The sequence below is a fragment of the Euphorbia lathyris genome, chromosome 2, assembly GCF_963576675.1.
Source record: "Euphorbia lathyris chromosome 2, ddEupLath1.1, whole genome shotgun sequence".
Classification (NCBI taxonomy): domain Eukaryota; kingdom Viridiplantae; phylum Streptophyta; class Magnoliopsida; order Malpighiales; family Euphorbiaceae; genus Euphorbia; species Euphorbia lathyris.
This window is the reverse complement of record NC_088911.1, coordinates 123110299-123128060: the sequence shown is the minus strand read 5'-3', so window position 1 is coordinate 123128060 and position 17762 is coordinate 123110299. Positions and strand designations below refer to the sequence as shown.

At 38.3% G+C, this 17762-nt stretch overlaps 1 long non-coding RNA gene and 1 pseudogene across 1 annotated transcript; both read left to right on the top strand.

Moving 5' to 3' along the window:
- The first annotated feature begins 3018 nt into the window (after positions 1–3018).
- Positions 3019–10009, top strand: LOC136217424 (uncharacterized; annotated as a pseudogene).
- Positions 10010–15895: 5886 nt separating this feature from the next.
- LOC136219015 (uncharacterized) lies at positions 15896–16434 on the top strand. Its single transcript, XR_010684019.1, has 3 exons — positions 15896–15958; positions 16045–16176; positions 16277–16434. It is a non-coding gene; the product is annotated as an uncharacterized lncRNA (long non-coding RNA).
- Positions 16435–17762: the final 1328 nt, after the last annotated feature.

Below are 17762 nucleotides of genomic sequence, written 5' to 3'. Positions count from 1 at the left end.
CAGGAAAAGTCATGCAAGAACTCGACATGGAGCGTCACGAGCAGTTACCCGAGGATATTTTCGAATTCCTCAATGATGATATTGTGATCGGAGGGCTTCAAGAAGCCCTTGAGGCAGATTGGTAGTGTCCTCCCAGCAGGGTGAAGATGACAAAGGGGAATACAGCCTTGAACAAGAAAGACGAGCCTTCATCCTTCTTTTTTTGTTATATATATAAATTAGGAGCCTTGTAAAGCGAGATGATAGTGGATTGATCTTCATAGAGAAAATGATGAAGATAGCCATTTATCATTTCATTCTAGTAGATGCATATATTAGTAGATATTTTGTAAAGGAAAGGTTGAAGCCAGCCGATTACTTCTTAGGGCCATATCATTTTGTCGAAGTCCCCTTTGGAATGTAGGATTTTGTAAAAAATGAAACAATGGGTGATGAGTTCCAAAAAAGAAAAAAGAAAAAAAAGGGGGACCAATCACCCTTGTTTCATTCAGATAGATGCACATGATGGGGCAAATATTTTGTAAAGATAACTTTTGGAGGAGGATGACACGTCTTAGTATCAGTTCTGTTCAAACGTTATCGATTAGGGCCCATTACCACAGGGGTAAAGTGTAAAAAGGGATTAGTCTAGATGAAGGAACAGTCATCCTTCACATGTTCTTCAAAAAATATGTGATACCTTATCGTTATGAATGATATCCTTTTCCTGGGAAATCTGTTTGTTATATCTTAATCGTAATAAGAGGCGCATATCATTCAACCATGCATAATCATCACTTATACATTTTTTTTATTTTTTTTTATTTGTTTTTATATAACCCTTTATCTGAAATATGCATAACACAGGATATTCAATAAAATCTCAATGGAATTACCTACTTACGAAATATTCGAAGAAAGGGCAGTGGAGACATGGTCAAGAGAGAGCCAACAAAGGCTAGGAGATGTTGCGGCTGTAAATGTGACTCCCGACCGGGTAAAAACAGATTTCAACCAAAATGATTTAGAGGAGTTAAAAAAACATATTTGGGATGTTACCAGCTGCAGTGGTGAGGGCTTTCTCCCATGAGTATGGGTGGATACGACACTTGATATATGTACCAACTCACCCCACTATGCTTAAGGCATTGGTCCAATTCTGGAATCCTAGCATCAGATGTTTCATGTTCGGTATGAACGATTTGACTCCCACCCTAGAAGAGTACCACTGTTTAACTCATATCCCGCTGACCAAGGAAAGCAGACTCTTCGCTTATAATAACAATGAAAAGGCAAAGAAACAGCTAGCCAGATTGATAGGGCTTCAAGCCAAGGATATAGAAGGGTGGGAAACAGATCGAGAATTCAGTGTACCTAAGATGATGGCGTTTGCAGTAGATAATCTTTGCAATGACAATGGAACTCGGATGTTGGCTTTATTACTTTATGGTCTAGTGCTATTTCCAAGATGTTTAGGAAGGGTAGACTCAGCGGTTGTTGTCTACTTCTCAAAGGTGGTTCAGGGTGCTAAAGGTGTAAACCATGTAATAGGGATATTAGCGGAAACCTTCCGTTCTTTAGATTATTGCAGAATCAATAGAGGTGGAAGGTTCGTGGGGTGCGCGCCACTGCTATGCATATGGGCTCTAAGTCATTTTCACTGCCCGGAGCGCTTTGGCTTCCCAGAAATAAAATACAATAAGAGTTACAACCAGTACAAGAACTATGTCACAGATTTTGGGGAAGCTATATGGCCAAAGAAACGTCCATCGAAAAAAGAATGGTCTAGATTCCTTCAGAAAATAGACTCGTCCGACATCGTGTGGTTACCGGCTTGGAAGGAAAAGCTTCACACCATATATCGCTGTGGCGAATTCCTTTGGGTACCTTTGTTAGGTCCATGGGGAGGAACCGGATACGCCCCTTGCTTAGTAAGAAGACAGGCCAGATCTCGTCAATTTGTTCCAACTACGTACGGTCTGGATCAAGCCCACTTCACTTATGGAGAAACAAACACGAAGGACAAAGTCAATGCCGTAATAAAAGCTTGGGAAAACTTGAAAGTTATCTCAAATCGGGACCAGACCGGGGGCATTACCGGAGAATATATTTCATGGCACCAAAGGTTTGCGGCTGAAGTCACTCTATGTTTGCAAGAGGATGAAGTCTTTGAATCTAACGAGTTGCCTCGATCCACCAACCTAGATGAAGTTGTTGACGCTCAGCCTATGGCAATTGATGGGTTTGAAGCGCTTGAGGAACGGATGATGGGAATGAGGATAGAGGAGTTAGAAAGGAGAATAGCTTATGTAGAGCATGAAAGAGACTCGGCAATCCACGAGAGGAACTTGGTAATCCATGAGAGGAATGCAGCGATTTATGAAAGGGATTTAGTAATCCATGAACGAGATGAGGCAGCTCTTAAACACCAACTTTGTGTTGGGGAAGCAACCGGAAAACTTCGAGAGAATGAAGACCAGATCCGGGAACTCAGAGCTTTATATCAGTCTAGCCAGCAACAAGTGAATAGCATATGGGACGATGTGCAACGGCTGTATGATCAGGATAAACTCCATCAAGAACAAGGAGACTTGACGAAGGAACAAATTAAGAGGGCCATGACCATTCTCAGGGAAACTGCGGCACGAGCTCGATGCATAGCACAAGAGTTAGCACAACTCAAAGACCAGCTAGTGATAGCCGATGCTAGTGGAGTTAGTTTATCATGTTATCTTGACGGACTCATCAGAGAACTAGAGTTCTATGGCAATCACGGATGAAGATTCTGATCGAGATTTTATTGAATATTATCTGTTATGTCATATTTTGGATATTGTGTGAGAAAACTTGTTTTGATGTATTGTAATCTTCATATAAGTATTTGTCTGCATGTCATTGGTTTTTCTTTCTTCTCTCCTTGCTATACATAAATCATGAAAATAAAGATTTTAATTAACAATTCATTTTAACGCCAGCAGTTCGCCAAGAACGATATAATCACCCCTGGCTCATTTTTACGAAACCCGGGCGAGAGTAAGAATGATGAACGAAGAGGCATATGAAGAAATGAGGAAAGAAATGGAAGAGTTAAAGGAACAAATGGCTAAGTTGGTTGGGCTAGCAGATCTAAAGGGTCAAATGACTCAACTAATGGATATTGTGAAAGGAAAATCAACAACAGAGACTCAAAAAGCGCCTGAATCACACGGCGCTGGGACCTCTTCTTCCTCTCACGGGAAAAAGAAAGATACTATTTTTATTGAAATACCGAGGAATGAAGAGGTTCATCAAGAAGCACCCGTCGTCCCAGATCTTGACGACGTAAAAATAAGGGATGAATTGAGAAAGTTTGCTACTGAAAGGAGTCTGCTGGAAGAAAGGTTGAAGGCCATCGAAGGGGTCAATGGAACCACAGACGCTACGACACTTTGTCTGGTTTCAGATATCGTGATACCCTACAAATTCAAATCTCCCGAATTTGAGAAGTTTAGAGGGGCTTCTTGTCCACAAACTCATATGACAATGTACTGCAACAAGATGGCAGCCTACGCCAGCAATGATAAGCTTTTAATGCATATTTTTCAAGAAAGCCTTAAGGGGCCGGCATTAAGGTGGTATACCCAACTTGATCGAGCTCATATTCGCAAATGGAAAGACTTAGCAGACGCTTTCATGAAGCAATACAAACACAACATGGATATGGCCCCTAATAGAGAGGATCTGAGGACCATGGAGAAAAAAGATTCTGAAACCTTCAAGGAGTATGCCCAGAAATGGAGAGACAAGGCGGCAGAGGTGATCCCACCTTTGTCCGATAAAGAAATGATATCTAGCTTTTTGGATACTCTTAAACCACCCTTTTACAACATGATGTTAGCCAACACAACTGGGAGCTTTTCTGATTTTGCTGTGGCGGGAGAAAGGATAGAGCAGGCCATACGAAAGGGAAAATTAGAGAGTAGTTCGCCAGACAAGAATGCTTTTCGGAAGGGTATCGTAGGAAAAAAGAAAGAAGAGGAGACACATATGATTCACGGGTATCCATCTACAGAATATTCTAACTTCTCTCAGGGACCAAGCGCTTTCACCCCAAACATACCTCAAAATGGGTTTGTTGCACACGCCGCAGGGGGTTCGCAACAAAGGAATTGGAACAATACTTCCAATCAGGGGAATAACTTTTCCCAAAACACCATGGCCAGGAGACCCCAGGAGTCGATTGATCCAATTCCTATCACGTATGCTGAACTGCTTCCCCAACTACTCCAAAGCAGACAGGTGTCAATTAGTCCTATAGAACCCATGGCACCGCCATATCCTAAATGGTACGATGCTAATGCCAAGTGTGAATACCATGCGGGAGTGTTAGGGCATAATATCGAAAATTGCACTGCTTTTAAGAGAAAAGTTCAGCAACTGGTCAAAGCGGGATGGTTAAAGTTCAATCAACGAGATCAGAAACCAGACGTGAATAAGAATCCACTTCCTAACCATGATGCAAAGGTAGTGAATGCGGTGACGAATGATGATCATTGCTTGGTCAAGACCAAAGTAGAGGAAATAATGATGCCAATGGAACACTTATACCGCATAATGTGCAAAATAGGACTACTCGAGGAACATCCTGAAGGGAGAACCACATGTAGCTATCACGCGGAGAAAGTGGGACACCTAATCACGGAATGCGATCAGTTCAAGCAAAAGGTCCAAGAATGTATGGATGCGAAGATGTTAATTTTTGAGGCATCGAGTCAGAGAGTAGCAGGTGTGAACATGGTGCAAAGGGAGGAATCATCATTGCCGGTTCCTATAGTGATTAACTATGATGGAAGGCAACCAGCTCTCGTTGGGGATCTTGAATCTACTTTCATGACAAAGTTGATCATTCAGGCTCCAACTCCTTTCCCATTTGAGAGTACACGGGCAGTACCTTGGAAGTATGATAGTATGGTAGTACCATAAAATTGTAGTACCAGTCACGTGGAGGGTTTGGCTGACATTTCTGGAACGACGGGAATGACTAGGAGTGGCCGGTGTTTCACATCAGAGGAAGTAGAAAAGAGACGTCGAGAAAATACAGAAAGGCGTAGAAAAGGAAAAGCAAAAGAGGGTGATACGGTAGAGGACCCTTTGGAGAAAGAATTCGATACCTCAGATAAGTCATCCACTAAGGAAATTGTTACGGAGGATGAAGCTTGTGAATTCCTAAAGTTGGTAAAGCAAAGCGAGTACAGAGTGATTGAACAATTGAACCAAATACCGGCTCGCATATCCTTATTGTCATTGATAATGTCGTCAACATCCCATAGAGCAACTTTACTCAAGATTTTGGACCAGGCATATGTATGCCATGATATATCGGTGGAGAACCTGAATAATATAGTAGGTAATGTGGTAGCATCCAACTATCTCACCTTTACAGATGATGAAATACCGATGGAGGGTACGGGGCACACCAAGGCGCTGCATATCTCTGTTAAATGCAAGGATCACGCTGTTGCAAGGGTGTTGATTGATGATGGGTCATCCCTCAATATCATGCCCAGATCGACTTTAGCTCGATTGCCCGTGGATAGTTCATACATAAAGCCTAGCAACGTTCTAGTCAGGGCTTTCGATGGAACTAAAAGAGAGGTGATAGGTGATGTGGAGTTGCCAATTCAAATTGGACCAGTGACATTCAACATCGCCTTTCAAGTCATGGACATCACCCCTGCATATAGTTTGTTGCTTGGAAGACCTTGGATCCATTCTGCAGGAGCGATCCCGTCTTCGTTACATCAAAAGATCAAGTTCATAGTGAATGGGAAGCTAATAGAGGTATCTGGGGAGGAGGATATCTTGATAAGCAAATGCCCTTCGATGCCTTACATCGACGTCGCCGAAGAGTCAATCGAAAGCTCATTTCAGACCTTCGAGGTTGCAAGCGCAGCCTATACTACCAAAGGGCCGCAAATTTTTATGCCCCGACACTCTAAGGCAGTAATGGCAATGGCCAGGGAAATGATAAGAAGCCATTATCAGGCGCAAAGAGGTTTAGGAAAGGATAATCAAGGAAGGGCTGATTGTTTGGAACCTTTGGCAAACTACTTTCGAGTAGGATTGGGATACCACGCTACTAGGCACGAAAGGTGGAAGATACAACAACAAAAAAGAGAAGCCCGCCTTGCTAGGTTGGAAAATAGGGAGGTCAATGAAGATAAAAGGGAGTTTCCTCCCATAAGCAGTGCTTTCATAAGTAAGGGGAGGTTCTCGCTAAATGACGGGACGATGGTCATTTCAGTGATAGGGAAAGACGAGGGTGATCCAGGACCAAGTGACTGGGTGTCTGTTTGTGAAGGAGAGCTCCAGAATTGGAAAACTTATGATCTTCCTGTAAAAAAGTAATAATAAGCGTTAATTTCTTTAAATTATGCCTAAGGTTTAAAGAATGAAATGTTATCTGGCGCCCTTTTCTTTTTCAATAAAAAGTTATTCAATAAAGTGCAAGTTTTCACACCTACGACCATCTTTCTTGTCTTTTCATATATCTATACCAATATTTATTATTTCTTTTTTTCTTTTTCCTTTTATGATGTGTGCATTCAGGAGCAGTGATGAGGTATTTGACAATCATGATAATTATGAACCAATTGGCAATTTCGATAATTCGGTCTATGAAATGGACTTTGAAGGAGAAATTGAGGAAGAAATCCCTACAAAAATTGAAAGGATGTTAGAAGCAGAAAAGAAAACCATGGAACCACAAGCTGAGGCCCTAGAAGTAGTAAACTTAGGGACGGAAAAGGAGCCCATAGAAGTTAAGATAAATGGAACTTTGGACCAAGACATCAAAGAAAGGCTAGCAAGCTTATTAAAGGAATATAAGGATGTGTTCGCATGGTCGTATGAAGATATGCCCGGTCTAAATACAGACATTGTGGTGCATAAGTTACCGCTAAAACCTGAATCCAAACCGGTGAAACAAAAATTGAGAAAAATGAAGCCGGAAACATTGTTAAAAATAAAAGAGGAGGTGAAGAAGAAATTTGATGCTGGCTTTTTAGCGGTATCTAATTATTCAGAATGGGTTGCAAATGTGGTACCAGTTCCAAAAAAGGATGGAAAGGTAAGGATGTGCATAGATTACAGGGATTTGAATCGAGCCAGTCCGAAAGATAACTTTCCGTTACCCCACATTGACGTATTGGTGGATAACACCGCCGGGTACCATATGTTATCCTTGATGGATGGATTTTCAGGCTACAGCCAGATCTTGATGGATATGCTAGATAGAGAAAAAACAACTTTCGTAACCCTATGGGGAACCTTCTGTTACAAGGTGATGCCGTTTGGGTTAAAGAACGCAGGGGCAACGTACCAAAGGGCGATGGTCACTATATTCCATGACATGATGCATAAGGAAATGGAGGTATACGTGGATGATATGGTAGCAAAATCGCGAGCAAATGAAGATCACGTGGTCGTACTAAGGAAAGTCTTTGAGCGGCTCCGGAAATTTCAAATACGACTAAACCCTTCGAAGTGCGTGTTCGGCATTACTTCTGGAAAGCTCCTAGGATTCATTGTGAGTAGAAGGGGGATTGAAGTTGACCCAGACAAAATCAAGGCGATACTTGAGATGCCTCCCCCAAAATCGGAAAAAGAAGTGAGAGGTTTCCTAGGGAAGTTGAACTATATAGCTCGTTTCATAGCTCAATTAACTTCGACCTGCGAGCCGATCTTCAAGTTACTAAGGAAGTGCAATCCTTCCAAATGGAATCCGAATTGTCAAAAAGCCCTTGACAAGATAAAAGAATACTTGCAAAATCCACCGATATTGCAGCCCGTTAATCCGGATAAGCCGTTGTTGCTCTACTTAACGGCGCACGATAATTCCATGGGTGCACTCTTGGCACAACATGACGAAACAAAGAAAAAAGAGCATGCCATTTACTATGTCAGTAAAAAATTCACCGACTGCGAATCCAGATATTCCCCTCTAGAAAAGACTTGTGCGGCATTAGCCTGGGCGTCTCAGAGATTGAGACATTACATGCTAAATAATACTACGTGTTTGATCTCCAGGATGGACCCGGTTAAGTTCATCTTCGAAAAACCTGCATTAACATGAAGGTTGGCCAGGTGGCAAGTCTTATTGTCTGAATATGACATTGTATATGTGGCTCAAAAGGCAATAAAGGGCTCGGTGATCGCGAATTTTCTCGCTGATTACCCCGTGGAACATGACCACCCGATGGAGGTGTCCTTCCCAGATGAAGACATTGTGGCTGTCGAGATAGATGAAAATCCCCTTAACGTGTGGACAATGAGGTTCGATGGAGCGTCCAACGCCATGGGTCATGGGATATGGGTAGTTTTGGTATCACCAGAAGGTCAACACTTCCCTATCACAGCAAGACTATGTTTTCAGAATACCAACAATACGGCTGAGTATGAAGCATGCGCTTTAGGAGTCCGAGCTGCGTTAGAAATGGGAATAAAAAATTTGAAAGTTTATGGAGATTCGGCTTTAGTCATCAACCAGCTTAATGGGGAGTGGGAAACTCGAGATAGTAAACTCATCCCATATCAAGAGCATATACAAGAAATGATCAAAAGTTTCCATTTCATCAAATTTGAACATGTATCCCGATTGGAAAACCAAATGGCAGACGCATTAGCAACCTTAGCCTCCGCATTTGAACTAGAGAAATGTCAAAAACTACCGGCCATCAAGATTAAGTTGCATGAAGACCAGGCCTATTGTGGGAATATAGAACAGGAGGCCGATGGGAAACCATGGTATCATGATATCAAGAACTACATACAGGAACAGATCTACCCCCAGGGGGCAACTAATAATGATAAGAGGGCGATAAGAATATTGGCTACAAGTTTCTTCCTAAGCGGAGACATCTTATATAAAAGGAATCACGATACCACTTTAATCCGATGTGTATGCTTTCCTTACAATCAGCAGCTAGTGGAAGAGGTACATGAAGGGTTCTGCGGAACCCACCTCGGAGGACATGCTTTGGCTAGGAAGATCTTAAGGATGGGGTACTATTGGATCAAGATGGAATCTGATTGCATCAAATATGTCCGAAAGTGCCACAAATGCCAAATTTACGCAGATGACATGAACGCGCCATCCGAACAGCTCCATGTAATGGTGGCACCTTGGCCTTTTTCAATGTGGGGTTTGGATGTCATTGGGCCTATCGAACCAAAGGCTTCGAATGGCCATCGTTTCATCCTCGTCGCCATTGACTATTTCACCAAATGGGTTGAAGCTGCATCTTACGCTAGTGTAACCAGAACAGTGGTAACGAAGTTCATGAAAAATAACATCGTCTGCAGATATGGATTACCCGAGCGCATCATTACGGATAACGCGAAAAACTTCAACAACAAAACCATGGAAGAAATGTGTATGCATTTCAAAATTAAACATCATAATTCCACGCCTTACAGACCGAAAATGAATGGCGCTGTTGAAGCCGCAAATAAAAACATCAAAAAAATCGTGCAAAAGATGGCCTTGACTTACAAAGATTGGCATGAGATGTTACCATTCGCGTTGCACGGGTACAGAACCACGGCTAGGACTTCCACTGGTGCAACTCCCTTCTCTCTAGTATACGGTATGGAAGCTGTCTTACCCGTAGAGGTCGAGATTCCGTCATTAAGGATTATGATGGAAGCAGGGATAGAGGATTCGGAATGGGCTCAAAAAAGATATGACCAGCTGAATTTCATTGAAGAAAAAAGGTTGACAGCAATATGCCACGGGCAACTATACCAAAGAAGACTGATAAAGTCGTATGGTAAAAAGGTGAGACCCAGACAGTTTCGAGAGGGGGAATTGGTGCTTAAGAAGATTATTTTAAAGAACCTAGATCCTCGGGGAAAATGGACCCCAAAATATGAAGGCCCCTATGTGGTGAAGAGGGCGTTCACCGGAGGGGCGTTGACGTTGACAAACATGGATGGCAACGAGTTGCCGAACCCCGTAAATTCTGATTCTGTCAAGAAATATTTTGCATAATTGTGCTTAGGATTGTCAAACGATTGTCAAACATCTTATCCTGATATTTGAATAACGCATGATTCTATAAAAAATAAAATATCTCTGATCCTCTGTCAACCATGAATACGCCCTATATACGTATATACTTTTAATATGTAATTACGCTCACTTAAAAAAAGTCTTTTCTTTATACTCTTGTTTTCTTTTCTCTCGCATAATACTGACGAATTTTTATGAAAAAAAGGGGAGCATGATGCTAACGAATATTATTACACAAAAGGGGAAGATTGTAAGAGATTTCGCTCCTGCCTTAACAGCCCGGAAGGATGAAGTTTGAATAATGAATTAGCAGCGATCGAGCCTCGAAAATTGTATTGCGCCATAATGAAAGAAAGAACGTTCATACAGGACCATATTCCCATGATAGCCCCAACTCTAGAAGGATGATGGAGTGGAGAAGACGAGGGTCAATAGGGACCGCTTTGGGCAGCATAAACAAACATTTGCCAATAGTATGGAGGGAATCAAACTTACTTCTTAGAACAATCGGGGCTTCGGATAAATGAGTCCGGGGTGAATGATCCCTGCTCGGGGCATTCCTTCGGGCGTTTGAAGAAACTGAAAAAAGGAGATAAACAAAAATGAAGTAAATTTGCTTGCCATGCATCATACCGCACGGAATAAAACATATGTGCGTCTTTTTCCTCAGAGTCACTGCACGCACTAGTTGCCTCTTTTATGGTGTATAGAATGCATGATAAATATAGAACTTAAAGAAATGTCGAGTCCACATGTATCCACCACGCCATACTTTCACAAATGTATAGGTCCTTGTGAAAATCATCCTCGATCAAAACCGTCCTTGCTCGACGGTGTAACCCATTGGGCCAAAAGGACTATATAGTTCTTCACAAGAAGATGGATGCTCACGATGTAGTCGCGAAGTGGAAATTTCAGCATCCCATCTAAACCTCCCTCTATAGAATCCTCTGAGATCGAGCCCCATGATTCGATTCTGTTATTATCTGATTATTCCTTGAGATCTAGTCTCGCAATTCGTTTCTATTCGAGATGGAAACATTTGTTCCGTAGAATCCTCTGAGATCAAGCCTCACGATTCGATTCTTTTATTTTCAATCTTGTTATTCCGTTGAGATCTAGTCTCGCAATTCGTTTCTATTCGAGATGGAAACATTTGTTCCGTAGAATCCTCTGAGATCAAGCCTCACGATTCGATTCTTTTATTTTCAATCTTGTTATTCCGTTGAGATCTAGTCTCGCAATTCGTTTCTATTTCGAGATGGAAACATTTGTTCCGTAGAATCCTCTGAGATCAAGCCTCACGATTCGATTCTGTTATTTTCGATCTTATTATTCCTTCGAGATCTAGTCTCGCACTCCATTTCTGTTCAAGATAGAAACGTTTTGTTCTGTAGAACCCTCTGAGATCAAGCCTCACGATTCGATTCTTTTATTTTCAATCTTGTTGTACCTTTTGAGATCTAGTTTCGCAATCTTTTTCTATTCAAGATAGAAATGTTTGTTCCTTTCGGATCCCTTAAGATTAAGCCTCAGGATTCAATTCTGTTTATTTTCGATCAGGATATTCTTTCGAGATCTCGCCTCGCAGTTTCATCTCTATTCAAGATAGAAATGTCTATTTCCTCCGAATCTCCTGAGATCAAGTCCTCGGGATTCGAACCCTAATCACATGGATCCCCTGAGATCGAGTCTTGGAACCGACATCTATTTAAGATAAACAACATTTAAAAGCGTGCAAAATGTATATCTAGGGATACTTTGCATATCTTTATTGCATAAAGTTATACAAAGGGGGGCAACTGTAGATACCCATTTTGTCCGGGATAAATTATCATGTTTTTTCTGATTTCACTAGTTTAAGCCGATTTATTTCGTGAATATTTTTATTGTTGACAATTACTTAATAAATTAATATTTGCAAAAGGAAACTGAAATTATGTATATAATCCCTATAATCGATTAAATGTTTATGTTATAAAGATTAAATCGATTAATCAGGATGTTCATTATTAATTAAAAGAATGTTATTTCTTTGATTAAATATGAATGAAATAATGTTTAATTGTATTAATAGAGTTATAGCAAAAATACGAAACGATCAAATTGTAAAATAGTAATTAATTTTTTAGTTGTAAATTCTCGGTTCAGTGGTTAAAAAACAGAATAAAATCTATATACTAAATGTTTATGTAATGAAAATAACAAATATGAATGAACATTATATCTTATTAAATGGTTTGAGAAATTATAAGGGTCTAAAAGCCCAAATCCATATCCAAAGCCCATAAGCTATCCATTAATATTTGCAATACACTAAACTAACTAATGGAGTTTAACACTAATTAATAAGTACTTTATGCTAAATAATTGAAGAATCTGCCTATATAAAGAGGCTTGTGGACCCAAAATAAGGGGGAGAAAAAACAAAAGGAGAAGGTCGTTTAGGAAAATCTGCAGCTCCTTCTCTCTTGCTGGTCTTCCAAAAAGGTAAGATCACCCTTTCCCTTTCTATTCCTGTCACTTTCTGTTCTGTTCCTTTGTCACTTTCTGTTATATTTATTGTTGTATATTTCCTTTTTGTTTTTTTATCAACCTACTTCATCTCTTCTTGTGATATTCATCTCTGTTTTTTTTTCCTTTCCAAAAGTAGAAATTCTTGACCATTAAAACCTTAATGGTTCTGTCTCTAGGTTCTAAAGACAAAAATCATTAAAGTTTCCATTAATGGTCTCAGATCCATGTCTTTAATAAAGAAAAGGAGGAGGCTTTAATGTCTAAAGATCAAGGGAAAGGCATTTAAAGACATTTTTCTGGTTTCCAGGTTCTGGAAGCCAAACAAAAGGCCTCAGAAATGCCTAAGATCAAAGGATCTGGAAAATATACCTATTTTCCAGATCTGAAAGAACCCTTTGAGATGTCTAAACACTAAAGTCTACTCCTTTGATCTTTTACACCACTCTGGCTTTTACACTAAAGATCAAAGGAGTAGACTTTAGTGTTTAGACATCTCAAAGGGTTCTTTCAGATCTGGAAAATAGGTATATTTTCCAGATCCTTTGATCTTAGGCATTTCTGAGGCCTTTTGTTTGGCTTCCAGAACCTGGAAACCAGAAAAATGTCTTTAAATGCCTTTCCCTTGATGTTTAGACATTAAAGCCTCATCTTTTTCTTTATTAAAGACATGGATCTGAGACCATTAATGGAAACTTTAATGATTTTTGTCTTTAGAACCTAGAGACAGAACCATTAAGGTTTTAATGGTCAAGAATTTCTACTTTTGGAAAGGAAAAAAAAACAGAGATGAATATCACAAGAAGAGATGAAGTAGGTTGATAAAAAAAACAAAAAGGAAATATACAACAATAAATATAACAGAAAGTGACAAAGGAACAGAACAGAAAGTGACAGGAATAGAAAGGGAAAGGATGATCTTACCTTTTTGGAAGACCAGCAAGAGAGAAGGAGCTGCAGATTTTCCTAAATGACCTTCTCCTTTTGTTTTTTCTCCCCCTTATTTTGGGTCCACAAGCCTCTTTATATAGGCAGATTCTTCAATTATTTAGCATAAAGTACTTATTAATTAGTGTTAAACTCCATTAGTTAGTTTAGTGTATTGCAAATATTAATGGATAGCTTATGGGCTTTGGATATGGATTTGGGCTTTTGGACCCTTATAATTTCTCAAACCATTTAATAAGATATAATGTTCATTCATATTTGTTATTTTCATTACATAAACATTTAGTATATAGATTTTATTCTGTTTTTTAACCACTGAACCGAGAATTTACAACTAAAAAATTAATTACTATTTTACAATTTGATCGTTTCGTATTTTTGCTATAACTCTATTAATACAATTAAACATTATTTCATTCATATTTAATCAAAGAAATAACATTCTTTTAATTAATAATGAACATCCTGATTAATCGATTTAATCTTTATAACATAAACATTTAATCGATTATAGGGATTATATACATAATTTCAGTTTCCTTTTGCAAATATTAATTTATTAAGTAATTGTCAACAATAAAAATATTCACGAAATAAATCGGCTTAAACTAGTGAAATCAGAAAAAACATGATAATTTATCCCGGACAAAATGGGTATCTACAGTAGCTGTCGCTACCGGATTTTTCAGGGGCACGAACGCCGGAAGCTAAATCGGTTAATAGTTGTTCCTAATTAAAACTATTTTTTAGAGTCACCACCAATCAGAATTAAGGCGTGATTGGACACCGGAAATTGTGGAATTTTAACGGATAAGGGGGTCTGCGAAATAGAGATTTTTGGTCCGTTTGTCGGTTACGTGTAGGGAAGAAAAACTTGATTAATCACCCTACCCCGCCCAAATATTGGTACTAAAAAAATGTGGTTTTTGTGTTAAATTTATTTGATTTATCTCAATTTTATTTGTACTTTCATAATATAATAAAGGCATATAATTTAATTAATTACATGATTAATGTCGTAGGTATTTAATATTTATGTAACGTTAAATCATTAATTGTATCCTTTTAATTTTAATAATTTGGACAACATTTAATTCGCATTTCTATAACATATAACTACGAATTAAAACGTTTAATTTTATATAATTTGGGTAATGGTTAATTCATATTCCTATAACATACTAGAACTGTGAATTAACTCATTCAGTTTTTGTTTATTTAGTAACGTTTAATTCTTATTTCTATAACATAGAAATAACGAACTATCATGTTACCCTTTTTTATTTTTTATACCCTTGTAGCACATACATATAAATTGAAACATTCCACGTTAATTAAGTTTTTATTTTTTTTTATTATCGTTTTCATACCTCTATGACATAAAAATATAAATCGATTCATCTTAACTTTATAGTGTACACGTTTGGTTTATATCTCTATGACATAGAGCTATAAATCAAATCGTTTATTTTTTCGTAAAAGAAAAAGGTAGATTAAATTTAACCATATGAAAACAAATGATATTTTACTAATGATATAACACATATGTTACGTGAAAATAAATTGGTTGAACTATGTAAGTAATATGAAATTAAGTGATGAAGGGTCCAAATTAGAAATGAATTAAAAGGGATTGGAAAGTTAAATTAGAATTTTAGACAATTAAAAGAGGGCCTAATCTAGCTTAACTCAAATAATTAGGGACCTAATTAAAACATGAGGGATTTAATTACAATTTGGATTATCAAAGGAAATTAAAGGTAACATGGGGGGATTAAATTGCAGAATAAAAAATGAAAAGAGTCGAATTGGAGAATTAAATAAACAGGGAGGGGGCGAAATGTAATTAGGAGGGGCTAAATTGAAACAAACAAAAATGAAAAGAGTCGAATTGGAGAATAAATAAACAGGGAGGGGGCGAAATGTAATACGGAGGGACTTGATCTAAACAGTTAGAATGATGTGGGGCCGAATTCACAAATTATGGAAAAGGAAGGTATCAAAACGAGATTTCGCGGGGGTAATTTGGGAATCTAAAATAGTAGGGTGAATATTTGAGTTTTTAGGGTTTTATCTTTAGATTGCCAGCCACCTATCTCCTTATTCTTCCTCTTCTCTCTTCTTTTCTCGGATACCCTAAGCCTGGAAGCTCAAAGCTTCGACAATGGCGTCCCTTTCCCTCTCGTTCACTTGCTTCTCCGACTTCCCTCCACCTTTTTCTCCTTTTCTTCTCTTTTCCAGAACCCTAACACCTTCTCCCTTGGCAGCCTCTATTTCTGAATCTTCTTCAACCTTCGAGAAGATCTAAAGCTTCTTTACTATCCATGGCTTCTTCCATCTTCATCCTTCAACTTCCTTTTCGAAGACCCGTGAGCCACGGTCGCCATCCTTCTTTCCTTCTCTGTTGATCCGACGATCTGCGATGGCTTTCCTAGCGGAGGGAGATCGGTGGTGGAGGTTCAGTCGGTGAGTTTTTTTTTCTTTAATCTTTTCTCTGCTTGGTTCGGCTCAAGTCCGACGTCCCGGTGACTAAACTTCCTCGGTTTTTGCAGGTGAAACGGAGCTAAACTTCTCCGATCTACCTTGTCCGTAGGGTTTACAGACGGGCGGCCCTTGCAGAGGGCGGACGGCCATCGTTCGGCTCCCTAGAGGTCCGATCTACCCCTGATCTGGTTTCTCCTGAGGTAAATAATGTTTATTGCGTTTTTTCCTTTTCGTATTTTCGTCGTTAACGGAAATGTCACTGATTTATTTCTTTTTTTGTTCGTTGGACCCGCACTGCAGGTTGGTGGTGACTCATGGGTTTACTACAGATTAAAGAAAACAAAGACCCTTATTTGTGACATTCTGTGTTTTTCCTTAGAAAAAGGACTTGCTGTTGATCTGAAACGGAGATGCCGTGTTTTACTCTTTTCAGAAACCTTTTTATCTTTTGGTTTTGGTTTAGTTGTAGATTCTGTTTTTTTCTTATTTTTTTGGTCTGGATCTGAGGAAGAGTATAACCTCATTTTTTTTGTTGCATTATAAATGTATTTTTAATGTGAAGCAAAAGAGTCGAACAGTGAATGAATGAAAGAAGATGAAGATGAGATACAATGGCTAAGAAAAAAAGATAAAAAGGAGTGAAATAACAAATGATATGATTTTTCTAAAGCAGGGGATTTCCAGATCTGGAAAGTAGAACCTATATTCCAGATCTTTTGGAATCCCTTGCATCTTTAATGTTTTTTTTTTAAGAAAATGAGATAGATGAATGAGAAGAGGATTGCAATAACAAAAAAGGCTGAATATTTCAAAGCTGGGATTTCCAGATCTGGAAAGTAGAACCTATTTTCCAGATCTGTGAATCCCCTTACATCTTTAACATTTTTAAGGAAAATGGGATGAAAATGATATACACTAGATCAGAAAAAGATAAGAAAAATATTGAAATAATAAGAAAGATAGAACTAGATCTTTGTATTTAGATACTGGCTTCTTAAAAACTCAGCCTTTAAAAGCTTAAAAGAAGAAAATAAATTTTATTGTTATTTTAAAAATGGTAGAAGTAGATGAATAACTGAGTTTGAAAACAGTAGAGGAAAAGAACTAATAAAGACAAAGAAGATGGCTTATATGATCTTATTTTTCTGCTTCTTTTTGACATATCCCACATGCTTTTTTTGACCCTCTCCTTCCTCTCTTTTTTCTTTTCTTCTGTCTCCCTTTTTTTTTTTTTTCTTATGCTTGGCCCCTTTCTTTATATAGAGAATTTTCTAATTAATTAAGGACTAATAAAGTGTTAATACAGCCTAATTAGAGTTGATTTGGATTTGTGCTTGATTGGCCTTGAGTTCTGGATTTGGGCTTGTTGGAATAGGTTTTGACCCCCTGAAATCTTATAATTTCTGAAGTTATTTAACAAGATATTCTGTTTATTATTATTTAAACATTTTAGATTTTTTTTGTAACTACATCAATAAAATTAAACATCATTTCATTCATATCTAATTAAAAGAAATAACGTTCATTTAATTAATAATGGTCGTTTTAATCAATCGATTTAATCCTTATAACATAAACATTCAACCGATTTTAGGGATTATATATATAATTTCAATTCTTTTTTACAAATATTAGTTTATTAAGTAAATATCTACAATAAAAATATTTATGAAATAAATTGGTTTAAAAATGTAAAATTATAAGAAAAAATGAGAAATTACCCCGGACAAAATGGGTATCTACAGTTGCCCCCCTTTATATAGCTTTATGCAATAAAGATATATAA